Source organism: Stegostoma tigrinum, chromosome 8 (assembly GCF_030684315.1).
Source record: "Stegostoma tigrinum isolate sSteTig4 chromosome 8, sSteTig4.hap1, whole genome shotgun sequence".
Taxonomy (NCBI): Eukaryota; Metazoa; Chordata; class Chondrichthyes; order Orectolobiformes; family Stegostomatidae; genus Stegostoma; species Stegostoma tigrinum.
The window spans coordinates 52,299,292-52,316,824 of NC_081361.1; the positions used below are offsets into that span (position 1 = coordinate 52,299,292).

General features: G+C 39.7%; 1 protein-coding gene across 2 annotated transcripts in view; it reads left to right on the forward strand.

Moving 5' to 3' along the window:
• Positions 1-437: 437 nt before the first annotated feature.
• Positions 438-17,533, forward strand: part of lrrc7 (leucine rich repeat containing 7) — a 617,590-nt gene continuing 600,494 nt past the window's right edge. The window contains exon 1 of one of the 2 annotated variants that reach the window (XM_048539168.2): positions 438-668. The gene's annotated coding sequence lies outside the window, so the exon portion shown is untranslated. Of the gene's footprint in view, positions 669-1,384; positions 1,477-17,533 lie in introns of those variants that run through there. The other variant, XM_048539169.2, reaches the window with a different exon arrangement.

The following is a 17,533-nucleotide window of genomic DNA, read 5'->3' on the forward strand; positions in this document are numbered from 1 at the left end:
GTATGTTTGTAAATCAATTTCAGATTAAAGAGACTACTAGCATTTTACAAACGCAATTTCAGCGTTTCCTTATCTGGTTCAATTCGATTGAAATTGTATCAAGATGGGCGAGGGGGTCAGTTTTGAATCCAGATGTACTTTCTTGAAAATAAAATCTGCTCCACTAAAACTCAATATATTCAAATTTAAACTCTGCAGATATTAAAACAACACTTTTGGAAGCAGTTAAAAACCCATTCAAATTACGCTAGAAGTAGCCATAGAAGAGTTCCATTGGAATGACGTTTTTTTTAAATGGCCAATCGTTGCATGAGTTGGGCAAGACTTAGGTTGATGACTACTTTGATTGACGTCGTAAATCCGGTTGAACGTTGTACCTATTCCCGCGAGTCGCATGACGTCGCAGCAATGCTGAGGATACAGTTATAAAACGCATTATTGTGTTAACAAACTAATTACACGCAAGTTAAAATCCAAAAAGATAAACGAACTTTTTTTGCTGTTGTCTATGCTGTCTCACATGAAGGCTAACACTATAAGGGTATGACTACCATGTGAAAATTCCAATTCAGGCACGTTACGATATTAGATGGAAGGGAAATGCATGACAGCCACCTCTCTGCAGCGACCTTGGAGACATCTACAGAGATGTAGAGCATTATCGAACGGTAGGCTTGATCCAAGGTTTAAATGGATGAACCACATGGTTATTTTGCTTTAGCGCAGATTTTGCCCCAAAAAGCTTATTTCCAAACATTACATACATATTTTTCATAGATGTTATATGTAGAGGATGAAGGTGTATTTGCTTCAGATGGAAGAATCGGGATGATCAATAAACTACCATCGCATTCTGAAAACTGATTATGCGCCCACGGATTGGGAGGTGCTGTCATATAATTTTGGTAATTAATTTTAGTATTAAAATGAAAATATTTAAATCGGGGAAAATAAAACCTAATATTTTACAGTTGTATTTAATACGTAAGAAATAATCTCGGCTCTTTATTTTTATTAACGGCGTGATTGTTAAATTTTAGTAAAATAGTCCCCGCACACCCCCGATAGTGAAACGATGTGTGCAACCGTAAGAGTACATTCTCTTTTTATTCATTCTCTCTTTCCTCAGTTTAAATAGTGATTCCCAATTTATCTGGTTTAAATTTTTAATCGTATTTTTGAATAGTCTATAACTGCCTGTCTAGTGATCAAAACACATTTTAGTCCATGATTTTTCAGGCCAGTGATATTTGTAGATTTATGTGGATTTTTTAAGGACTACCCACAGATAGATGTATACTGAGGATGTACAACAGGGCTGTTTAGTCTGCCCACCCACACTTACCGTTTGCGTTTTCCGCTCTTGCTTATTTCACGAAAGAATCACAGCGAGCGTTTGGAGCTACTAACATTGTGTGCAGCCTTCCAAGCAGCAATCTTCCCCCGGGGTTTGCACATCTTGTAATTAAGTAACAGGTAATTTAATCTGCTACCATGAGTTTATAATCAAACCTTTGCATTAAATAACATGCCAGAAATGATCTAGATGTAATAATTACCAGACATTGAAAGTCACAATGTAAAGTAATAGTTGTGCAGGAATATTAAGTTAGGGCCGTTTAAATAGATGCGTGGAATGCAATAGCTGCTACAGCTTCATTATAAAGTATTGTTGAAATCATCGGAAGGAAATTATATTTAATAGTGATAAGCTGCATCTGGACACAGCCAAGACGTCTGATTGTATTGCAGAAAAGACCTGTGTGTTAGAACTAGCCAGCTGCTCTTCAACCAAGTTGTTCTAGTATGCATGTGGAACAGGCAATGTGCAAAAATGAGAGAGACTATCTGCGTAATATTCGACAGTGCATGATATCACATCTGAACTTCATACTGTCATTGCCTGACATTCACAACTTGGAAATGCACATCTATTTCAGAAGCTGATATTCTGAACAATTCTCCTTGCCCATTGGAACTATCTTCTTTTCACTGAGACCTGTTAATTTAGCTCATAATAGGACCACATATTTTTGGGTTGCTTGTTTCCAAAGAATGTAGATCCTCATATGGAAACCATGTAGTCAACCTGTGTTGCCTGGCTTGTTCATTTTAATTTTAACTTGAAGGCTTGGGTCAATTATAAACTTAGACTGTATTAGGAAAGCCAATCTTTAAAAAATCTTTAGGTTCTGATTCGTTGCATTACTTTGGTATAAGTTTATTTTTACAAGTGTCACAGCATAATAAATACGTAAGGGTGATCCTTAATCCAGATAGTGGATTCAGTCAAGTTCTTTGGTATACCAGTTTGTGACTTCTGGCTGATTTCTTGTTCTGTTGACTGAAATCTTTCTTCCGTCTTCTTTTCTTGCTGCATTCCTGGCTGCTAAACCTATTCCTCATTAACTGTTATTAGTCACAATCTCTTTGCATGGTTAGTGGCATCTCAGAACTTTGTTTGGCTTGTCAATGAATAAACAGCATGGTCAGTCTCAGATTGATGAATAATGTGTTATAAATTTCTAATTGGTTTCATTGCAATGCTTTGGGTTCAGGAACAGAAAATTGTGTAATTCCATCAATGTTTTGTTCCATTGTGACCATTTACAGCAGTATTTTTTGCTTTCATGAGATAGGGTACCACTGGCAAGGCTATCTTGTTCCTCATCACAAGTGCTCTTTGAGCTGAATGGCTTGGGAAGCCATTTCACATTTCAGTTAAGAGTCAACCATGTTGTTCTGGAATGACATGTTGATCAGGTAAGGGAAATATTCTCATTCTCTAAATTATGTTAGTGAACCAGATAGATATTTATGACAATCAATTATGTTTTCATGGTCACCATCACTGAGACTGTTTTTCGAATTCAGCTTTTATGAATAGAACTTAAACTCTATTAACTGCTACCACAGAATTTGATGGATTTGAGCCCTTTTCCCAGAGACCATAAGACCATAAGACAAAGGAGTGGAAGTAAGGCCATTCGGCCCATCAGGTCCATTCTGCCATTTAAATCATGGCCGATGGGCATTTCAACTCCACTTCCCTGCACTCTCCCCGTAGCCCTTGATTCCTTGTGAGATCAAGAATTTGTTGATCTCTTCCTTGAAGACATCTAACGTCCTGGCCTCCACTGCACTCCATGGCAATGAATTCCACAAGCCCACCACTCTCTGGCTGAAGGAATGTCGCCTCATTTCCATTTTAAGTTTATCCTCTCTAATTATAAGGCTGTGCCTACGGGTCCTAGTCTCCCCACCTAATGGAAATAATCCAGCCTCACATTTTGTTATCTTGGAATTCTCCAGCATCTGCAGTTCCCATTATCTCTATTAATTTGAAAGACAAAGAGCCTCAGATAGCAAAAATCTTTGACAGCCCTGAAGACTGGGATAAATTCAGGTTCCTGCAAAGGAGGACTAAAAGGATAAAAACTGACAAAAAGAGCTTTCTTAAAACATACAAAAAAGAAGACAGAGGTCAAAGTGAACACAGGTCCTGAGAAAATGAATCTGGGGAAACAGTTTGGGGAACAAGGAAATGGCAGATGAGTTAAACAAATATTTTGCATGTCTTTACAGTGGAAAATACTTCAAGCTTCCCATTAAACACTAAGAGAATATTGGATAGGAATTAACTACATCTGCATCACTAAAGCAGTATTGTTAGACAAACTGATTGGGCTAAAGGCAGATACGACATTGGTCCTGATGGACTGCATCCTAGAAACCGAGAAGAGTTAGCACAGAGATTATAAATGCATTGATTGTGTTTTTTTTAAATCTATGGATTCTGGAGAAGTGCCAGAAGATTGGAAAACTGCTAATGTGATACCCCTATTCAAAAAGAGAGGGCGGCAAAAAGCAAGTAATTGTAGGCCTAACATCTACAGTTGGCAAAAATACTGCAATGGAAAGAGCAGAATTTTGGATAAGCATATGGACGTACATGGAATAGTGTAGGTTAGATGGGCTTGAGATCGGTATGACAGGTTGGCACAACATCGAGGGCCGAAGGGCCTGTACTGTGCTGGAATGTTCTATGTTCTAAAACTTCCCAGCGTCCACCCCTTCTAAGCCATACATTATCTTGTAAGTTTCTATTAGATCTCCCCTCAACCTTCTAAACTCTAATGAGTACAACCCCAGGATCCTTAGCCTTTCATCATATGTTAAACCTACCATTCCAGGGATCATCCATGTGAATCTCTGCTGGACATGCTCCAGGGCTAGTATGTCCTTCCTGAGGTGTGGGGCCCAAAGTTGGACACAGTATTCTAAATGGGGCCTAACTAGACCTTTATAAAGTCTCAGAAGCATATCGCTGCTTTTATATTCCAACTGTCTTGAGATAAACGACAACATTACATTCGCTTTCTTAATCACGGACTCTACCTGCAAGTTAACTTTTAGAGAATCCTGAACCAAGACTCCCAGATCCCTTTTTACTTCTGCTTTATGAATTTTCTCACCGTTTAGAAAATAGTCCATGCCTGTATTCTTTTTTCCAAAGTGCAAAACCTCACATTTACTCACATTGAATTTCATCAGCCATTTCCTGGACCACTCTCCTACTGTCTCAATCTTTCTGCAGCCTCCCCACCTCCTCAGCACTACCTGCCTGTCTACCTATCTTCATATCATCGGCAAACTTCGCCAGAATGCCCCCAGTCCCTTCATCCAGATCATTAACATATGAGGTGAACAGCTGTGGCCCCAACACTGAACCCTGCGGGACACCACTCATCACTGGTTGCCATTCCGAAAAAGAGCCTTTTATCCCAACTCTCTGCCTTCTGTCAGACAGCCAATCCTCAATCCAAACCAGTAGCTCACCTCGAACACCATGGGCCCACACCTTGATCAGCAGCCTCCCGTGAGGCACCGTATCAAAGGCTTTTTGGAAGTCTAGATAGATAACATCTACTGGGTTTCCCTGGTCTAACATACTTGTTACCTCTTCAAAGAATTCTAACAGGTTTGTTAGTCATGACCTCTCCTTACTAAATCCATGCTGACTTGTTCTAATCTGGCCCTGCACTTGCAGGAATTTAGAAATCTCATCCTTGACAATGGATTCTAGAATTTTACCAACTACCGAGGTTAGGCTAATCGGCCTATAATTTTCCATCTTTTGTCTTGATCCTTTCTTAAACAAGTGGGTTACAATAGCAATTTTCCAATCATCTGGGACTTTCCCTGACTCCAGTGACTTTTGAAAGATCACAACCAAAGCCTCTGCTATTTCCTCAGCCACCTCCCTCAGAACTCTAGGATGTAGCCCATCGGGGCCAGGAGATTTATCAATTTTTAGATTTTTTAGCTTTTCTAGCACTTTGTCTTTTGTAATGCCTACCATACTCAACTCTTCCCCCGACTCTCCCTAATTGTTGGCATACTACTCATGTCTTCCACTGTGAAGACTGACGCAAAGGACTTGTTAAGTTCTTCAGCTATTTCCTTATCTCCCATCACTAGCCTTCCAGCATCAATTTGGAGCGGCCCAATGTCTACTTTTGCCTCTCGTTTATTTCTTATGTATTGAAAGAAGCTTTTACTATTATTTCTAATATTACTAGCTAGCCTACCATCATGTTTGATCCTCTCCTTCCTTATTGCTCTCGTTGTTATCCTCTGTTTGTTTTTGTAGCCTTCCCAATCTTCTGATTTCCCAGTGCTCTTGGCCACTTTATAGGCTGTCTCTTTGTCCTTGATATATTTCCTGACTTCCTTTGTCAGCCGTGGCTGTCTAATCCCACCCCGCATAATCTTTCTTTTCTTTGGGATGAACCTCTGTGCTGTGTCCTCAATTACACCCAGAAACCCCTGCCATTGTTGCTCTACTGTCTTCCCTGCCAGGTTCTGCCTCCAGTCGATTTTCGTCAATTCCTCTCTCATGCCCCTGTAATTGCCTTTATTAACTGTAACACCATTACACCCGATTTTGCCTTCTCTCTTTCAAACTGCAGACTGAACTCTACCATATTGTGATTGCTGCCTCCTAAGTGTTTCCTTACTTTAAGGTCTTTTATAAAGTCAGGCTCATTACATAGCACTAAGTCCAGAATAGCCTTCTCCCTTGTGGGCTCCATCACAAACTGTTCCAAAAAGCCATCCTGCAAACATCGCATGAATTCCCTTTCATTGGATCCACCGGCAACATTATTCACCCAGTCCACCTGCATATAAATCCCCCATGATCACCGTGACCTTGCCTTTCTGACATGCCGTATCTATTTCCCGGTGCATCTTGCGCCCCTGGTCCTGATCACTGTTAGGAGGTCTGTACATAACTCCCATTATAGTTTTTTTGCCTTTGTGGTTCCTCAACTCTACCCACACAGACCCTATGTCATTCAGTGCCGTAGATTTAATTTCATTCTTAACTAACAAGGCGACCCCGCCCCCTCTGCCCACCTCCCTGTCTTTTCAATATGTTGTGAATCCTTGGATGTTTAACTGCCAGTCCTGAACTCCCTGCAACCATGTCTCTGTGATGCCTACCACATCATAATCATTCAAGAGGATTTGAGCTGTTAATTCATCTCCTTTGTTGCGAATACATTTAGATAAAGTGCCTTAATGCTAACTTTCTTATCATTATTAGAGATTGGAAATCCTAAAATGTCATAAGCTATCCTTCCTTTTTGCTGTATTCCTAGTCTGCCTCGAGCTTAAACCCACCTGTACTCATGCTATCCTGTTGCTTATCTTTCCATTTAACTCCATACTGCCTGTCTCTTTCACTTTCCCTTCCCTTGCCTTGTTTTCTAGATTGCTACTCCAGTGTTGTCATCACTTTGCTGCTGCTGCTAAGTGCAAGTTACACTGGAAACTAGCCAAAGTGCTTTCATTCCACAATAATTTTCTGTGATATTGTATTTCAAGAATGTAGGTAATAGAGAACCAGAATACCACCTTGAAGCTTGGTGAATGAAACTTCTCAGCAGTTCTGTACCATGATTAGGAGGGAATGAAACTGAGCTACCAGCTTAAGGATTCAAGTTATTGCATGCCATCTATATGCTGAAGCACAGGTTCCACAACTTGGAAAGATCTGAAGGGATCCTTCAGTGTCAACCCTTTAAAATCTTCCATAATCATTGTTATCTTTTAGATACTGCATGATTTTAGCCTCAAAAAGAGGAATCAACATTAAACAGGATGGTGGGGAAATGAGGACACCCAAGATAATGAGTCTGGATAGATATATTAAACAATTTTCTTCAAAGATTTGATCATGTGCTTTGTATGGCTGCTGCATGTAGCTATTCCTACCAAGAGATCTACTGTCATGTTAAATATGCATGTCTTTCTTGTGCCGTCCTCTCCCATCCACTGTAGCTCACCTGCAATCGCTCTGTGACATTCATTATCCAATTTTGCTGAGGTTGACTCCTTTCTCTGCTGCCCTTCACTTTGTCCTAACTTTTCAGCACTTATCAATGGACATAATGTTGAAAATGCCTTCTCTGGATGTCGTTTTTTTAAAAGAGATCTTTTTGAGTTTTGAGCATCTGCTCATTTATCTTATGGTTTACATATGGAATTTTAAGCAGATATTTTAACATCCACATTTCAAAGGTCTCTATTTTCTTCTGTGGATCTTTAGTTGTTGTTTAGGCTTTGGATATTGACCACATGTTTAACAAGTAGTCGAATGAAGCATCAAGGCCACCAATATCATTCAAATTATTTCTCTATTCATTCATTATTACCTTAGCTGTTAGAGGGGAACTTTTGTGATGGTTAAAATACAACCAACTGGTGCATCTGCCACTCCTGTTCCTTTCGTATACTTTCATCAAAGTGAAACATTGTGTTGCATCCAGTTTTTGTTCTTCCTGTCTAACCTAACATAATTTAAATAAAAGCAATAAGGACACACCAAGGTTATTTGGTCTGTATAGGCTGTTCTGCAATTCAGTAAGATTATGCCTGATCTGATTGTTATTTTAACTTCCAGTTCCTAAGTAAATAGCATTTTGTCTCCATTGTGAACCAAAACTCTGTCTAACTTGGTTTTGAATATATTCAATGACCCAACCTCAGATGCTCCACAGGGCAATGAAATCCAAAGATTAGTAATGCTTTGAAGGGGAAAAAAAATCCAACTCATTTCCATCTTAAACGGGAGAGCAAATATTTTGAGACTGTACCCTCTATTTCTGTGAGAGGAAACATCCTCTGAGCACTTACCCATCACATCCCCTCAGAATTTTATCACAATAAAATCACCTCTCATTGTTCTCAATTCCAATAAGTACATCTGCTTAAGCTTTCCTCACAAAACAACACCTTCATTTCAAGAATAAATTAAGTGAACCTCTTCTGAACTGCTTCTAATACAAGAAGTCATCCCTAATCAGTTGAATAAACATTGCCCACAAAAGTAAACAAAGTAAATGGCAAAGTGGTAATGCCACAAGTATGTTAAAATCCCGGGCAGATGTCCTGAGGTTTGAATGTCACCATGGTAGATGATAATATTTGAAATCAATACAAAGCTGAAATTAAAATGCTAACTTTATGGTGACCATGGAACTATTGTTGTTTATTGTAAAAACCCATTTGGCTCACTAATGCGTTTTAGAGAAGGAAATCTGTTGTCCTTACCTAGGGTCTGCCCTGCTGGTTGATTTAGCATTACATTTCTAGACAGGGCACCCCAAGCTTTTGATCTTCTGGGTGGGAAAGGATTAATTAGCTCCACTTCTTTACTCACCCTCCCTCCTGGTTGGTTGCAACAATGTTAATTTTAAGAAAAGATCCCTTCCCTTGTGGATACTTTTCTTCCAGACTCAAATGTACTCGTATTTTAAAAGGAGTCAAATTTTAAGTCATTTTTGAATTATCAAAGAGAATGGGTTAATTAATCACTGCAAGTAAGAAAAAACACAGAAGCATCACACTTACACAATGATTTGAAATGAATTTAAAAAGAAAAAAGTAAACAAGTGTTATACAGATCAATGGGATGTGGTTAGCTTGGTTGGCTGATGACAGGTTTGTGAGGCAGGGTGATGTCAACAAAGGAGTTTCCTTCTCAACCTCTTACCCTCATCTGTTTGGAAACCCTTTGGGTAAATCATCACCAATTGTCTCTGTTTAATGAGAGGGCAGGTCTTTGATTTGGGAGGACTGCAATGTCTTTATTTTTTACAAATTAGTCTCTGAATCATTCATGCAGAGCACATATTGTGATCTTTGCAGTGGAGGTTAAAGGGTCCCATTGACACAGATGAGCAGTCAGTTTCACGATCCTTAGTTTTGTTGATTGGTTGAGATTTGTGTAGTTTTAATTATTTTTTCAACTATGATTGAGTTCCAGTATTCTTTTGCTTTTCTGTCTCCTTTTCTTATCTAGATAGCAGAATTCTGGGTGAGAGCGTTTACCGAAAGCACAGGGTTAACTAGGGGATAGTTCTATCACAGCAAGATAACATTGGAAACTAGGCTGGTATAACACGAGAACATTCTGTCTCACTAGTACACTCCAGTTGAGTTGAAACTGCTCTCATGCCAATAAGGAGCAAAAAATGCTTGCTTAACTCATGATGCTCACATCCCATGAGTGAATGACTTTTTAAAAATGTTAATGTTTTATCCCTTTTTAAAAAAAAGCCTGTGTAAGTACTTGGTATCAATATTAAATGGTGGAATTGGAAAATCAATATCATGACAACAGAAGAATAATTCTCTAAATGAATGTGGCTAATACATGGTTGTCAATGTGGTCTTATGTTGGGGAAATAGGAATTTTTGGTCAAGAATATTATTTGTTTCTTTGAATGTACTTTTAACTACCTTGATATAGTTGGAAGGAAGGGTGTATTACAAAATCATTGTGTCCTGTTTGTAGCACGAGAAGAACTCACTACCATCAAAATGCAGTATCTGATCTTGTCTAATGCTGTGTGACATTCTGCATTGCAGTAGATTATTATGTGCAACATGTATTGCTGGTAAATGTTGACATTTTAAAATTGGATATAATTCTCATAAAGGCTTTTCAATGCATATTGCAATGGAATCCTACAACTAAATTGACATGTACCTAGTATGGAGTGGATAATGTACTGTTATTTGAATTGTTTATGGAAGTTTCCTGTTCACGGTTACAATTACCAATATTACTTCAACCATGTATTTTTGTGTAAATGAAATGTAAAAGGCTCATTTAATAAGACATTTGAGTAATGAATTAATTCATTGGTTTAATAACACAGATTCATAATATACTAAAGCCTTCAAATATAGGATTCAATTCTTGTATGATGCTTCCTTTTAAACGTAATGTTTGCTGTTCTTGAATTTTACTAACTAAATGTTGTGAGAAATTTTAGTACTGTAAAGACTACATCTCTATTCTACTTTTACATTGGATTGTGCATTGATTTGCACTGCTTTAAAAACGAAGCCTGAGGAAGAAAATGCTGCACCTTTTTCAAACAAGACACGTTACTGAAGCATTTTGTGGCTTTGTAAACAGTGGGGGATTGTCTCCAGCTTAATAATATCCTTCCTATAACAGGGTGACCAGAACTGGACACAGTACTCCACAAGAGGCCTCACCAACATCCTGCACAACGTCAACATGCCATCCCAACTCCTATACTCAAATGTCTGAGCAGTGAAGGCAAGCATGTTAAATGCCTTCTTAACCTCCTGTCTATATGCGATGCAAACTTCAAAGAATTATGTACCTGAACCCTTAGATCTTTCTATTCTCCAACACTACCCAATGCCCTACTTCTAATTGTATAAGATCTGCCCTTCTTTGTTTTATCAAAATGCAAACCTCACATTTATCCAAATTAAACTCCATCTGCTGCTCTTCAAGCCGTTGGCTGAATATGGCTAGTCCACTTGAATTAATGGCCAATGATAACTGCAAGAATGTTGATAACATAGGATTCAGTAACGGTACCTCACTCTTCCTCGAGGTAGATATATATTACCCCTCTAAGAGAGCAGTCAGGTGACCTGGAGGCAGGAACTGACTGTGGAGCTGAGAGGATGCACAATAGTGTTCCTGGTTCAAGTTTACCCTCTGCCTACCTTGTTCTATTTATGGTTCTAGTGAACTGCAAACGGAACAGAGGCAGCTGGCCATTTCTCCGTACTGACTGCAGAGGTTCTCATGGCTGATGTCCTTGCATTTTGGAGTCAATGCAACTCTTGCTGAAATCAGACTTGCTGCAACAGAGCAGAGTCATGCACCATGTTTATACTAGGAGTTAATATGTTGGGCTCTGTGCTACTTATTTGCTTTCACATCTTCTCTTTCATGGACCATCCTCACTTTGCTGCTGTCAGAAGCTGGAGGGAACTTTCCTGCGATTCAGTGATGTGCTGAATAACCACAAGTGCAGTAAGTAAGTAGGTGCAGTCTCTGCCATGTGAGACTGGGCCTTCAGAGTCATGTGATGTTTGACATAGAGTGTACTACCAAGGTGCAAAGCATAAATAACATTTCTGTTGGAAGGCTGTCAAAAAAACACCAATGTTCCCATTGTGTTAATTTGAACTGGGTCTTTTATTTTATGTCCAATTTTCACCCCATTTTGGCTTCACAGATACACGGACTTCTCAATTTTTTTTAATGTGAACCTGCGTAATAAATTTTTGTAGCCTACATCTGGATAAAATCTAACACTTGTCGAAAAATGTGAATATTTTCTAGTGGCAATGACTTGAGCAGGAAAGGATCCAGGTTAATTGTCTTTCTTCCATCTAGAGCTATTAACTAATAATGTTCTGGTTCAGCATTGACCATTTCAGTTGTGAGCTAATATATCTAATGTTTTGTGTGATTTATGGAAAGGAGAAATGAGCAGCTGTGATTTATTGAATTCCACTGTTGAAGGAAACAAAAAATAATACGGCATGTACCTCAATCACCATTATCTATATTATGCTGATCCACAAATATTTCTGCAACTCAGGAATCTTTGGGCCAATAACCAAGTACAATGTGTTGATCAGTACTTGACAGCAGCAAGAGAAGAAATGTAGTTTCTAAAGTTGATAGAAGATTTTAAATTTGTATATGTAGAATTACATATGTCAAAGGACCTGATGAACATACTTGCATGTGCCTCTGCCATTTTTCTTTCTTGCTAGCTTGCAAGTTTTCTCATTATTATAATTGCCAACATTTAGCACTCTTCTTTCTTTTTGTATTCCAATGAAGAAAATGTATTTAGTGTGGTAGACATGTCACATGATCCCCTAAATGCATGGATAGAAGATTGGCTTTCTGGCAGAAAGCAGAGAGTGGGGATAAAAAGATCTTTCTCAGAGCAGCAGCCAGTGACAAGTGGTGTTCTGCCAGGGTTGGTATTGGGATCACAACATTTCACTTTATACCTTAATGATCTAGATAAAGGAACTGTGGGCATTCTGGCTAAGTTTGCAGATGATACGAAGATAGGTAGAGGGACACGTAGTATTGAGGAGTTGGGGAGGCTGCAGAAGGATTTGGACAGGGTGGGAGAGTGGCCAAAGAAGTGGCAGATGGAGTACAGTGTGGGAAAGTGTGAGGTCATGCACTTTGGTAAGAAAAATAAAAGCATGGACTATTTTCTAAATGGGGAGAAAATTCAGAAGTTAGAAGTGCAAAGAGAGTTGGGAGTTCTAGTCCAGGATTCTGTCGAAGTAAACTAGTAGGTTGAGTCAGTAGTCAGGAAGGCAAATGCAATGTTGGCATTTATTTTGAGAGGACTTGAATATAAAAACAGGGATGTACTATTGAGGCTTTATAGGGCTCTGGTCAGGCCACGTTTGGAGTATTGTGTGCAGTTTTTGGCCCCATATCTCAGGAAGGATATACTGGCCCTGGAGGAGGTTCATGAGAATGAAAAGCTTAACATATGAGGAACGTTTGAGGACTCTGGGACTATACTCTTTGGAGTTTATAAGGATGAGGGGACGGGATCTAATTGAAGCTTACGGAATGCTGAATGGCTTAGACAGAGTGGATGTTGGGAAGATGTTTTCATTTGTAGGAGAGACTAGGACCTGAGGCCACAGCATTAGAGTAAAGGGAAGACCTTTTAGAATGGAGATAAGGAAAAATGTCTTCAGCCAGAGAGTGGTGAATCTATGGGATCCACTGCCACAGAAGGCTGTGGAGGTCAGGTTATTGAGTACATTTAAGACTGAGGTAGATAGGTTCGTGATGATCAAGGGCTACAGGGAGAAAGTGGGAGAATGGAGTTGAGGAACTTATCAGTCATGATTGAATGGTGGAATGATTCAAGGGGCCGAATGGCCTAATTTTTGCTCCTATGGCATACGGTCTTATGGTCTTATAAACATGCTTTAATAGTGAGCAGGACTGAGAAATAGTCTTGAATACAAAATTAGAAATCCCTGTGGTTTAGGTAGTTAGAAGTGAAGGTATATTCACATTCTTTAATTAGAATATTGCTATTTTCATATTATACTCAAAGAATTTGAATGACTGATCTGTTTTTAAATCATTCTTTTCCTTCTTCGACAACCTGAACTTCATAAACTTTCTGGGTCAAGCTTATGAATTGTCTATTTCTCTTTGCATGCTTTCTTCAATACTTCTTTTTCCCCAGATCTTGTTCCTAGTAGAGGAATAGAGTACTTGGGTTTTTTCATATTTTTATGATTCCAGCTGATGTTGTTCCCTGACCAATCAGATTCCAACTGATGTGTAACTTTTGTGGTTTAAACGAGGTGGTTTCTCACTGAAACGTAAAGTTGTAATGCTGCAGATTTGGGTTTAAGAATAAACCAAAAGTTTAATATGCATAAAAATTAGAATCAAAATAGAATAAACCAAACTATTTACATATAGCGCAAGTTTAAGATTTCATAACACATGCCAGAATACAATCACATTAATCCCAAAATCACTTCTTTACAGTATTCACACCAGAGAGAGAATTCCTCTCTCTTTCACATCAATGTGGCTTTATTTAACTCTGACATTAGTTACCTCAAATCTGTTAGCCTCTTCCTGGAGCATTTCATACCCCTGAACTAGAACATTCTCAGCTTCAACGAACTCCATTAGAGTTGTAACAAAGCACTTCTAGTCTGGAACTTTCAAACTAAACTGCTTCCACTGAGGAAACCTACTTCTTTATAATTCTGAACCATTTTGTAAACATAAGGTTTAATTGTTTTACACATCCAGCTTCAGCAAAGGCTTCTGCAAAATCTTCCTAACATAAACCCAAGAGTCTTTTCCCCAGCTATCGTAGTATCTGCGAATAAAAAACCCAATTTTCAGAATCTTTGAAATTGAAAGCATAATGTAATACATCCAACGCATCATCCTCTGACACTTCCACCAGCTGCAATCCGACCCCACTACCAAAGACATTTTTCTCTCCCCACCCTTGTTTGCTTTCTGGAGGGATCACTCTCTCCATGACTCCCTTGTCCGCTCCACACTTCCCTCTAGCCCCACCACACCTGGCACTTTGCCCTGCCACCGCAGGAAGTGCTATGCCTGTCCCCACACCTCCTCCCTCACTCCCATTCCAGGCCCCAAGAAGACTTTGCACATTAAGATGTTGACTTGCACATCTGCTAATGTGGTCTACTGCATCCGCTGTATCCGTTGTGGCCTCCTCTACATCGGGGAAACCAAGCAGAGGCTTGGGGACCGCTTTGCAGAACACCTCCGCTCGGTTCACAATAAACAACTGCACCTCCCAGTCGCAAACCATTTCAACTCCCCCTCCCAATCCTCAGACGACATGTCCATCCTGGGCCTCCTGTAGTGCCACAGTGATGCCACCCGAAGGTTGCAGGAACAGCAACTCATATTCTGCTTGGGAACCCTGCAGCCCAATGGTATCAATGTGTACTTCACAAGCTTCAAAACCTCCCTTCTCCCTACTGCATCCCAAAACCAGCCCAGCTCGTCCCCGCCTCCCTAACCTGTTCTTTCTCTCACCTATCCCCTCCTCCCACCTCAAGCCACACCCCCATTTCCTACCTACTAACCTCATCCCGCTCCCTTGACTTGTCCGTCCTTCCTGGACTGACCTATCTCCTCCCTGCCTCCCCACCTACACTCACCTTTACTGGCTCCATCCCCGCCTCTTTGACTTGACTGTCTCCTCTCCACCTATCTTCTCCTCTAGCCATCTTTGATCCACCTCCCCCCCTCCCTATTTATTTCAGAACCCTTTTCCCCTCCCCATTTCTGATGAAGGGTTGAGGCCCAAAACGTCAGCTTTCTTGCGCCTAAGATGCTGCTTGGCCTGCTGTGTTCATTCAGCTGTGCACCTTGTTATGGCACATAGTTTCACTTTGTTCATTTATAAACCCTGCCAATAAAAAAAATTCCCATTAGCCTCTAAGAACTAACTTGGACTTTCCAGTAAGGGAAATCATGATGGCTACAAAAATATTTGCAAATTAACCTTTAAACCCCTTAAAAGACATGGACCAAAGCACTCAGGCCACTATCTCTAATCCAATCTAAAATAATATTAACATATAAATAAATCACACACCTTGCATCACAATATTTTCTTTTTCCTGTTTGAGTGTATTCAGAACCTACAGTTGTAGTATTGCAGATATCCCAGAAGGCAATATACCTTTTAAGATAGTTAAATTGCATCGTGACAAGCGATGTTCTGGTAAAGAAAATCCATACCTTTTCTTTAGTAGTCATTCAATGCATTGCATAGTCATTTAATTCAGCGATGTGTGGTACCAATGTCATGCAATGTCACTGTAACATCAGCAAGCATGGAACCTGGACTGTGTAAATGGACAATCTTATGAGAGTGTTCATACTTAATGTTAATAAACTACAAGACATCTGGCTCAGTAAGAACCCAGTTGCTATGCTACCTGTTAATGTAGATAACATTAAGAGAAACATACAGGCCTCATAATACTAGCAGTGATGTTTGACCCAAGAAACCACATCACCATCTATAATGACTTGTTTGGATATGAGTATTCAGTTTTCCTGATTCCTGTTGATTTGCACTGCATTCTGATATTTGTGCCAGCATTAAGGCAAAAATATTGATGATTAGTGAAATTCAACCGTGTATTACACATCCATCAATATATATCATTCTCCCAAAGTATGTCATCATCTTTCACTTTTACTCAGATCTTGTGAAAACAGTAATAACTCTTTGCAGAGTATATTGCAACAGCTCCTGCTGTGTAATGCATCCTAGACTTTGAATATAATCATAAAATGTTCCGATAATAATTGCAATAAAATGATCCTTGATAAGTATTTGTGGGTTTTTCTTACTGTTACTTAATTCAAGCAACTTATGCCTGAAAAGTACATGACACTGTTGAAAATATTGTTTGCGCTGTACATTCTCTAAACTCCAGGGTGTTAGCCCTGTGCTTACTTGAACATCAGTCGAAACTTTTTTGCATAGAGTAGGTCTCTTTCCTGCAAAATTGGAAATGCAAAGGTAAAGAAAAGTGTATGTTTGGTGTGTCAATGTATTGTAGTTTTTACCATTTTCGTCTCTATGTATTGAACATTGCATATAAAACAAATGCAGCAAAGATTGATGAGTTTGAATCACTTAGTTAACTGTAAGCCAAGCTGGTTAAATATCTGATTGATTGAACATGAAATAACTATGAACTAAAATGATCAAATCCTATTTTTTCTATATACTGAAGGATTTTCATGCAAAGAAGCAATAAATTTGTAACTATGAAATGGATACGGCCTTTCAGTTGGCTGTTCAATAGCAGCTGCCAGCCTATCCACGGAGGCAACTGGGCGTCCATAGTGTAGCAGTGTTCCTGTAGCCTTTCGGCTACGGAGACCATTGTGTCTCGCATATTTGTCTGCCGCTTGTGTTACACTCTCTGCACTTGGATGAAGTCTCTGCCAACATCCTCTCCATCAGGTCTGGGGCTGAGCCTGTACCTGATCACTAACAGTCTACCAGAAGCATGGGGCATTTCTTCCTGAACCAGTTTGCTAGAATTTGCTCCCAAACTTTGAGCATGATGCTCCCAGCAAGGTGTCGGTATCCGAGTTGGTGGACAGTGCAGGAGACAGCATTGCTGATGCTTTCTCTTCGGCCTTACTACTCTCTTACTTGGGTGTTGATGAAGTGTCTTCTGGTGAGCCGGTCATGGACATCCTGCTGGTATCTGTACAATGAAAGGGAGAGAAAGCAACATTGCTCACCATTTATAAACATTGGCAATGAATGACATGGATGAGGTTGCTGAGGCAGTTGCACCGGAGTAAACAAAAGGACTTACCTGGGATATGGATCTCTCAGCATCCCTATAGAACAGTCTTTGAGGGCAGAATTCTGTCCTCCTCGTGAATGAGGGACTTGAGCTCAAGCAGCCATCCACATATTTGTTTCCTTTCTGCATTATTGTGAGCTGTCTTCTGCTCGAATGAGAGAAAGGGAGGGAATGAATAAGATGGAAACGTGTGGCACAGCTGTAAGTGCTGGTATAACTGTTTGAAAGGTGGTGAGGTACCCAGGCAATTGAGTAGGCAGCACAGAGGCCATGAGGG